The sequence below is a fragment of the Gymnoscopelus microlampas genome (assembly GCF_963454915.1).
Source record: "Gymnoscopelus microlampas genome assembly, chromosome: 7".
Classification (NCBI taxonomy): Eukaryota; Metazoa; Chordata; class Actinopteri; order Myctophiformes; family Myctophidae; genus Gymnoscopelus; species Gymnoscopelus microlampas.
The window spans coordinates 40,094,061-40,103,790 of record NC_139944.1 but is presented as its reverse complement, the minus strand read 5'-3'; positions in this window follow the sequence as shown (position 1 = coordinate 40,103,790).

The following is a 9,730-nucleotide window of genomic DNA, read 5'->3' as shown; positions in this document are numbered from 1 at the left end:
AAAAGATAATCACCTATAACACCCTCCTGGACCATCCACCTCTAATGCCCTTCGGGCACCGGCCTACTCAGGGACGACGCAAGTCGGGAACGAAGTTGGGAATAGGCCTGTCACGATTATGAAATTTTACATGACGATTAATTGTCACACAAATAATTGCGATTCACAATTTGATAGTGTTTTTGTCGTTGAACACGGACACTGGAACATAAGAATACAACAACAAAAGACAGGGAAGCACCATACTAAGCACCATAGAAGACACGGAAGCACCATAAGAATCACCATAGATGACAGGGAGGTACCATAGGAAGCACCATAGATGACAGGGAGGTACCATAGGCAGCACCATAGATGACAGAGAGGCACCATAGGAAGCACCATAGATATCAGGGAACCATGGGCAGCACCATAAATGACAGGGAAACACCATAGGCAGCACCACAGAAGACAGGGAAGCACCATGTGAGATTGTCAGTGGACTATGTTTGCGTGACACAGATGTACAATACGACGAAGCATAACATAGGGCAGTAAGTGGTTAAATACAGGTTTCTCAGTGCAAGGATAAAGCAATGTTTTAAAGCAGCTTGACTTTGGTGTTTCATGTGTTTTGAGTCGGTGTTAGGAATCCTCCCTGCAGGTATTTCTGCTTGTTGCTTTTGTTTTTGTCTTATTTTTATGCACCCTAAGTGTTTATAGAAATCTGAAGTTCCTGCATCTTGGATTTTTAAGGGAACACGAGGAGGGTAGGAAAGAGTGACTGATGATGGCTCAGAGAGATGCTAGCCTATATGTCAAAACTTTGCACAGCATCCATTGCGCAAGGCCTGCAAACAAAGCACACAGGCTGTCAGCAGGCTTCTCAGGAATAGCAGAATAATGGAAAACAACAATCCCTTTTCATTTTTCCTGCTCATTATTTCGTTGTGTGCTTTCAGCTTTTCCTCTTGGTATGGAAAAGCTAATGCAATGACAGGCAGCATGTTGTAGAAAAGCCCTGGTTCTAGGGCACACAGGCTACAAAACTAGTTCTCAAAGTGGGGTCTGGGGACCCTCAGGGGCCCTCAGGGGGTCCTTGAGAGGGTTCCTGGGGGTCTCTCGCAAAACACAGAACAGTTAGACTCACACCACTTAGACTTACACCTTAAGACCTAGGCTATTTTTTTTAAACCAACTCAACAGTAGCCAATCTTTAAGCTCACAACGTCATGATGCAACACATTGTGGGCTTGTAGATCTGCTATTTTCAAAACTGTTTTGACAAATCTTCTCTTATGGGGGACCCTAGTGCAAAATCTTTTGAAATGGGGGTCCATGGCGAAATACATATCAATTTGAGGGTCCTTGACATGAAAATGTTTGAGAACCACTGCCATAAAGCACAATAGATCTCAGAGTTGGATGCATAACACATGGATCACGGGATCACGACGAGACCCTAAAGAAATCAGGGCCCTAAAGACAGGGTTCTAATTTGTCTGATGATTTCATCAGAAGCGCGCCGCCCCGTGCGCAAGCTCGTGCGCATGCTTGTGAGTCGAGCCCATTGGTCGAAACCGTTTTCGCTCGTTCGTGTTGGGCCCCCTAAGCTGCAGTACCATGAATGGCCAGCATGTCCATTTGGCTTCAGAGAGAGAGAGAGAGAGAGAGAGAGAGAGAGAGAGAGAGAGAGAGAGAGAGAATGACAAGTGAAAGTGCTCACAGTGAAAAACAGCCCAAGAAAATGAATCAGGACATGAGACTTCTACTTGTTAAGAATGAATGACAGTTCACACACAGACTCTTGCCATTTTTAAAGCTTGTTGTACACAAGGCTTAAGCCCTAATCATTTAGTCGTATCATGTCCTTGAGTAAATCCCGGCATGAATGTTGGGAATCATTGTGTGACGGTGAAGCCGTTGATCCATGACTATCTCTGAATGACAAATGGGCTGCGATCAATTCATGAGAGAGCTATCACATGGCTGTTGAGATACACAGTCTGGTAGAGCACAGCCTGTGAGCCTGAACTCACAATTAGAGAAAGGCAGGGTTAGAGGAGGATGTAATTATTATACTGTAGTTCATGCCACAGCACTCCTGCTCCTAGCACATTAAGATGGTGCCCCACACACAGATTCCATTGATAGAAGAGTTAACGAAACGCAGGTCCAGTGAGACATACTTTACTGTATAAAAGAGACTGTCAGCTGTGAATAATGTATGCAGTTGTATTGTGTCTGTGTGTACAGCATGTGCCCCCACTTGTTCAAACCTCTCCCTCTGTCTATTCAGGTCCTGAATAGGACGGTTGAAACAGCAATTCTAATATGCTGCATTGCGAGTTTAATTAGTGCACTCAAATAAAAAAGCCCCTGAGATGGTGCAGGAAAACCTTTATGTCAAAATTTCGGAGAAGTTTCACCTTAAAGTAAAGTTTGAAAAGGCATCAATCATTCTTGGGAGTTGCCGTAATGAGGAAGCATGATGATGTTGCAGAATGTTTCTTCCCCAGCGAGCTGTCTATGAGAAGTAGTACTGTGAATACAGATGGATGGCACTGAATTAATGCAGTTTTGTATCATATAGTATGAAATAATACATATGTGCTTTGACTCTGTTACTACAGTACTGATACAGTAACCCAGGACGCTGGTATTGTTATCTCCTAATTATTTAGGAGCAGCAATGCAACAATAATTATGCCACCATAGTTGCACCACGAGGATCATACTATAGTGGCAGAATTTGATTTATTGCATAGCATCTATATTCCACCTTGAGTACACTGTTCACAGAATGAATCACAGTGCTGTTAACAGAGTATCTTGCTGCTATGTTTTGCATTTCATCCATAAACATCCACAGAAAGCCATACATTTCATTAGCATGTTTACATGACAATTCTTGTACCTTTGGACAGTAATAGCTGCAAACGGGAAAGAAAATCTGTTTATTGTCTTCAGTTAATATTATGGCTTCAGTATTTCACTGTTGTTGTCTTTGCTGGATTACTGCCATATAATGTACAGAGATGTGGATGAGGATTTAACTATACTATCTATTCTATATATCCTACATACTGTTTCCTTTAAATCATGGACATCGAACAGGACATGAAGACAGCTTGTACTGTATGTATCAGTTTTAATCATCAAACACAAATCATTATGTTTGACTTTAATAATAATAATAATGGATTTTATTTATAACGCACTTTACATTTACAAGAAATCTCAAAGTGCTTACAGAAGACTTTTGCATAAAAACAGAACATCACACCAATAAAAGAAAACAACAACTAACTTTGTACTGCACCTGTAGCACCTTGGCTCTCCAAATAATTCCAGAGGCACAGTACGTACTTAAAAAGAAGCTCAAGTTGTGTGCAAATACCATATGTAATGTTTGGCTGATGACAAATATCATATTTAACCCTTTAAGACCAGGAACGCATCTCTGTCATTTTTAGATTTCTTTGGGCTATTCAAAAATGGCAGATATATAAGCACAGAGTGCTGCGCTATGAGCTTGTAGATCTGCTATTTAAAAAAAATCATGACCATTTTTTATTTTCTTTTTTAAAGGGGACATTTGTAACTCAAATCTTTGCTTTTGGGGGGGTCCCTGGAACTAAATATTTTACAAATGTTCTCTTTTAAAAACATATATTCCAAGATTTGCAAAAATGTTCACGATTTTTCAAAAATAGCCAAAGAAATCTTAAAATGACACAAATTATGCTTTCCCGGTCTTAAAGGGTTAATGTGCTTGTAAAATGACTTGTTGTCATCACTCTGTTGAGGGCTAATTCAGCGTTCGTTCAGTGCATTTTCTTTTTCAATGAATTGTCAATGTAATTTCATAGTAGGTATTCTGTAGTAACCTAATAGATTTGTCTATGGAGCTGAACTGGGCAGAACATAGATTATCACTGTGACCACCTTTTGTCACAGCAGTAGAGGAGGCTAACATTAGTAATTTAAGCAGCATTGCCCTCTCGTTGGCCTGTAAGCTTGTATGATTGTCACAATACACCTTCATCTTCTTTTGGCTGAAGCCAAATCCCTTATCGCACACTCTTTGAGCAATCCCAAGAGATCAGCAGGGATGGAAGAAAATGTATGACGTGCCTCTTCTCCCAGTGTTGAGCCACCGAACACCATAAGGTGAACAGAGGAGAAGAAGAAGAATGAGGAGAGAGGAAGAAGATATAGAGTGAACAAGTGAATGGGAGCTGGAAAAAGAGAGAGAGACAGGGCTCTATCTTAAGACCCGGCGCAAAATAGCACAAAGTGCAGCACAGATGTCATTGCTAGTTTACAACCACCGCTCAAAATCCATCCGAATTCAAAACCCATGAATATCCATGTAGCCTATTGGGCCGTGATGGGAGGCACCAAAATCATAATCATTTTCGTGTACAGAAATGGCAGATACATCGATTTTCTTGCACTTGATTTATCTCCTCCTTCTGTGCTTCTTTGCACAGAGACAAGGTTGGTGAGGAGGTGCTGAATCTGTCAGTTAAATACAATGTGCCAGGTGCAGGCTCTTAACCACTTAAACCCCATATGGTTGAGCAGAGTCCCTGTCCCTCAGGGCTCTATACTAGTCTCTTTTCTGTTTTCTGTTATTGTGGGGAAAGCTTTCGCTGAAAATAGCTGATTGACAAACTCACAACACGACGCAATGTGTCGCGTCGCGTTGTGAGCTTGTTGATCTGCTAATTTCAGCGAAAGCTTTCCCCACAATACGGATACTGCATGGGGTTTAAGTGGTTAAAGGGAATGGGAGATGACACCCTGAATGGTATAATATGTTATGCCAAAAACATACCCATGACTAATTCAGAGACTAAACACAACCCCTTTGCGCCTTGCGACTTGCTTTGCGCCCACATTATCCATGTCGAATGAGCAGAATTGGAGTTGGAGAAAAATACTTTTCAATTGTACGACCTACGTTTGGAACGTTATAGGCCAAAATGTAACAGCCGATAGGAAAACATTGGGGTGGAGTATCATCCTTGGCCTACTGACAGCATGCACAAAAAGGTTGACACTTGGTCCAGCAGTTTCTGAGATGAGCTCTGTACACACAGACAGACAGACAGACACAGGAGTAAAAAGATCTTCTCCATCGACGACCTTCAGGCTTGCTGAGTTATCAATTACTAAAGAGATAGATTACGCAGAGATAGTTTATTCAATTCGGAATTGAGTTTGTTCAGGAAGATGAACACTGAACACTGCTGCCGAAATCACTGCCTTGATGTTTTTTCACTTCCTCTTTCATTTGTTTTAGTACGTTGTTATATGATGTGAATGTGAATGAAAAGAAAAGCATTTTCACTAATTTGTACATCAAATGATACATCAATATTAGTTGCAAACGAGCCTGACTGCAGAGTGCTTCTCACCATGTCAGAGTTGTGCATGCGTGTGATGGGGAGGGGACAGAGAGTCAGAGACACTAACTTATACAAGTACAAGTTATTTGATTGCCTTCCGTTGGGCCTGTCCTCTAATCCCTACTTCCTTCAGCCTCATCGAACACCACCAGATTTCTGCTCTGTCCATTTGAGATAAGTTCATGATTCTTCATCCATTAGTGTTGTTTTTTACAGAGTGGGAGAAGTTTAACAGGAAGCTTTGAAAATGCTTCCTTTGAATATTAAACACCAAATCAGGCAGACTACCATAAGAATTCAGTCTAAAATGGCCTAGGATTTATAAAGTACTAGGCCGCTGTTCGGGCCGAAGTTCAGGTAGTAGGGCAAAGTCGCTTATGATTTTGAGACATGGCAACGCTGTGGTGAAAAGTAAGGCAAATGCGCGTATAATCAGAGGACATGGCAACGCTGAGTGTCCTGTGCTCCCCTCTGTCCGCGGACCCCCTTGGAGTCTTGGGACATCGTGGAGCCCTTCATCGTGGAGCCATCGTGGAGCCCTTCGGACCCCCGCGAAACATAGCGGACCCCTTGGGGGTTCCGCGAGACCCTTGGGGGTTCCCTGGAGACCCTTGGGGGTCCCTGGATACCTACAGACATGGCGAAGGAAAACGGAAAACTGTAAAGCCACAGCCACGCATGCAAGAGGTTGCACATGAACTCTGCAGCCGCACTGAGGCGCTCCAACACAAACACTCTGACGCTCCCCCAAATCCACTCCAGGGTTTGAAAATACCCACTTCACAAACGGGTGACGTGCATCACCGTTCCAATGACCAAAAAAAAATCCCAAAACAAAGTTTAAAAAAATATATATATATATACATGGGGGACCCCCTGGGGGTCTGCGGACCCCCTGGGAGTGTTGGGACCAACGGCGAAACATCGCAGACTCTTTTGGACCCCTGCGAAACATCTCAGCCACGCATGCAAGAGGTTTCACATGAACTCTGCAGCCGCACTGTGGCACTCCAACACAAACACTCTGACGCTCCCCTAAATCCACTCAAGGGTTTGAAAATACCCACTTCACAAACGGGTGACGTGCATCAATGACCAAAATTTCGCAAAGACCCACAAAAGCGTTCAGTAGTCCATGTGTGTGTGTGTGTGTGTGTGTGTGTGTGTGTGTGTGTGTGTGTGTGTGTGTGTGTGTGTGTGAGAGAATGGAGCACAGCGTGCAGGGGGAAGCGCGCTCGCGCAACACTGATCTCCCGCACGGTGAAAGATGATCCCTCGCAAAGTGCAGAGGCACGTCCACGCATTTTTGCGTTGTATTACAAACAAACTGCTTGCACACGTCCGCACATGGGCAGATATGCCGATTGTATTATAGGATATAAGGAGTTGGGCTTAGTGGATGTCTGGTGACATTTTCACCCTAGTGAGAGAGACTTCACTTTCGTGTCCCAAGTACATGGGATCTAATCAAGGTTAGACTTCATTTGCATGACAAAAATCTACTCAAGGCTAGACTTCATTTGCATGACGTATGAAGGTATGAAGATAATCTGAATGAAGAGCCTAAATTACTTACATTAATAAAAGGAAGTACAATTGTAAAAGTACAGTACAAAAGTACAATCATTATCTCAGCACACAGCTCACTATAAACATTTATTCAAGGTTAGACAATCATTTTAGGTACTAAATGTCTAATTATTAACAGACATATTAGACAAGAAGCCATATCTGAGAATGTTGCATAAGTAATTATGGTAATGTGACTGTCACTCCCTCCTGCTAGTTTGGGATGCCAGAAAGTCCACGATGAGGGGGCAGATTACTTCTATAGTATCGAGAAGAAAGAACAAAGGCTTGGAAATTTAAATTTAAATATTAGAGAGGGAACATAAACAATATGGAAAAGAACATGCGTGGAAAAAGCTATGGGGAGTTACGCAGCAGTTGGATGAGGCACTAACAGCAACAGAGGGAGCACTCAAATGCCGCATATTAATAGAAAATTCTATTAAATGGGAAATAAAGCTAGGCCAATCCAGCCATGGAGTCCCTATAAGATCTGACACCCTGAAACCAACGCTGTTGCTATCAAGGAAATACCAGATGATTTGAAAAATAATATAAACAGTTATATCTTTTTTTATTTTAATCTTTCATTTTTTGAAGGCATGAAGTCATATGTCAAGGAATGTTTTTGTTTTTGTTCTGGAAAATTATGTAAAATAAAAAGTTACCCAAAAATAAATAATTCTTCCTCTTTACCAACCCAAATGGTTACTACATCAGAGAGAGATAGAGAGAGAGGGAGAGGAATTCAAAAATAAAACGCAACACAACTAATACTAGGCTACTCCCCCAATTAGTAATTAATTAGTAACCTAATACAGTAATCTAAAATAATTAGTTGAGGATATATTAATAGGCTGGGTACCTGCAGGCTATGGGATGTATAGTGAGCCAAATTACTAAATTAATCATTATTACTGAGAGTACCTATTCATGTTAGATGGTTTCATAATTTGTCCAATTTAAAACGGATCAGATATGCTTGCTTTGGTTACTTTGCAGTTAATCTTTTAAAACAGAAGAGGAAAATTAACCGAATGAGTTCCCAGATTGCTTTGCAGAAGATGCCTGATCGGTATGGGTGTTCAGGGCATGGCTGTTGATATGAGCTGCCTGGAGCTCACACCGAATGGTGATATACTGTAATAGGCTGGGTCTCTGCAGCCTGTGGAATGTAGTGAGCATACTGACCGAAATATATCTGTACTACTGAATACCTATTCACATTCTTATGGATTTTTTAAAAGGAGCTGTTACTTAAATAGAGGATGTCCATCTGGTAGTTTGAGATTCCTTCACCAGTGCAACTCTTGTGCAAAGCTTATAGTCTGTGTGATATCATGGATTCACCATTTTCATCTTTAAACCCACAATGTTGCCAAATAGGTGACTTGAGCTAAGAAGCTAATGAGCTAAACTGCCCTTCCCTTAAAAATAGAATGAAATGAAAAAAAAAATCTCCAGTATTTCTGACTAGTAACTAGTGAACCTTAAAAGACAGTAAACATCTCTGCATACCCACTTTGCATACCAAACACTTTATCAACAATTGCACATGGACATTTCGTATCACATTATAAACACTGACTGTCACTGACTAGCCCTCTAACAAATGGCCACAACCACTCATAAAGCGTCATTATAGAAATTGTGTGTGTGTGTGTGTGTGTGTGTGTGTGTGTGTGTGTGTGTGTGTGTGTGTGTGTGTGTGTGTGTGTGTGTGTGTGTGTGTGTGCGCGTGCGCGCGCGCGCGTGCGGAAAAGCACACCGGGAACTAGAGACAAATTAAAGGACTTGTGTGCTGTATCAACACCTGTGTGGCTAATAGCAGCCCCTCTCTATAACAGCATGGAGTAAACACGCGCTCATGCTTTCAATTTGGTTCATTGAAAGCATGACTGTTAAGATACTTTTATTGTGTTCTGGCTTTTAACATTTGTTTTAGTTTATCCCTGACACACACACACACACACGGATAGTGATCCATGAAAAGATCTATTCTGTCCCTATCGGTTTACAACTCGGACGGCGCTGATTCGACTAGCATAGCATCGGCCGGTCGACGCGGGCACTTGCGCCTCCTTGGCCTCAAGCTCTGCTGATTCGGCGCGCCTCCGTCAGGCTGTGTTTTAAATTGCATATTCACCAACACTGGGTTAGTAAAATAATGAGTACTGTATAGTGGTAACAATGATCAGGAAAGGGAAAAGCAATGTTGTTTTGAGTAGTTTTTGACATGTGGTTAATGTGTAACTTGTACAGATCGATGCAATAACAAAAGATACAGAGGCAAATACAAACTATTCCTTTGAAAGTAAACAAAACATAACACACCAATAAGATGGCAATAAAACCTTTAATCTTAATATGCAGTAAAGTTGGATGGGTTGCTCTCAAATGTTTACTCCATGCTGTTATAGAGAGGGGCTGCTATTAGCCACACAGGTGTTGATACAGCACACAAGTGCTTTAATTTGTCTCTAGTTCCCGGTGTGCTTTTCAACAAATTGTTGGCTCTCCTGTTTGATTGGAAATGCTTCACTTGTTGCCAAGGTCTCCTGGCTCTGCTGGTGAATAACATTAGTCGGACTCGTTTCTACTTCTGCTTCCCATCACCCCCGTGGGCACTCTCTGCCCATGCTAGCGCTAACAGAAAAACTTAACTGGCCCTGCCCATCCAGTACTGCCTTTTTACTTCTGTGTTTGTAGTAGTAGTAATATTAATATACCAATTGTATATAATTGCATTTCATTTTTATTCGGAT